General features: G+C 44.4%; 1 pseudogene; it reads left to right on the top strand.

The window, feature by feature from the left end:
* Positions 1-322: 322 nt before the first annotated feature.
* Positions 323-687, top strand: LOC113458006 (annotated as a pseudogene).
* The last annotated feature ends 230 nt before the right edge of the window (positions 688-917 follow it).

Genomic DNA, 917 nt, shown 5'->3' with positions numbered 1-917 from the left:
CATGCTGAATCTTTCCCGGTAAGACCGGTGCTACACAGTTTATTAGAAATGGGTTGATCAGGATATCAGAATTAGCCAGTAAGGGCTAGAGCTAATGGGCCAAACAGTGTTTAAAAGAATACAGTGTCCGTGTAATTATTTCTGGGCATAAGCTAGCAGGCGGCCGGGGTGCTGGGGAAGCAGCCCCGCCGCTCCTACTACTACACTATAACGAACATCATTGCAAATGGGGGCATCTGGGACCCACCATATTTAAGGCCAAAGGACTTCAAGGGGAAAGTGTGAGAAAAAGGGCAGATTAAAAAGCAAAACAAGAGGCAAGATGTCAGGCTCCAAGAAAAACCCTGCACCCCTGGCTACTCTTCCCAGTATCCTTGGCCCATCTGAGTCTGACAGGTCTCTGGAGAACCAGAAGGTGAAGGTCAAGGGCTTGAGCCTGGCTTAAACCGGAGCATGTACTTCAGAACGAGGACCCCCAAACACTTACTGTATATTAAAGGTTCTGCCTTGGTTCTTCAAGTTATCCTAATTTCAGACCCACTCCCAAGAACTAACTCACTTTTAGGAGCTGTGGTGGCATTAGGGATCCTTGTCTTCTGGCATTAAGTTTTCAAAACAGACAGGGGCAGAAAAGAAAGACTTAGCCAGGAAGGAAAATCAGACCGAACATTTAACCTCTCCTATTAACTTTGGCAACAATGATTCTGTTCTTGCATAAATAAATCTTCTATTAATCACTGAAGGAAAAGGAAAACAAAACAAACTCTCAACTGTGGTTCCATTGTCTGTTAAGTGGGACGCTCATGTGAAAACATTTCTTGCCCACACAGAATCTTAGTGAGGGTACAGGAGATAACCCACTGTAAACCCTATGATAGAATTCTCGGTAGGAAGTAAACAATACACATTGGCTTAAG

Source organism: Microtus ochrogaster, assembly GCF_000317375.1.
Source record: "Microtus ochrogaster isolate Prairie Vole_2 chromosome 14 unlocalized genomic scaffold, MicOch1.0 chr14_random_2, whole genome shotgun sequence".
Lineage (NCBI taxonomy): Eukaryota > Metazoa > Chordata > Mammalia > Rodentia > Cricetidae > Microtus > Microtus ochrogaster.
Note: the sequence above shows the minus strand (reverse complement) of the source record. Positions and strands in the feature narration are given on the sequence as shown.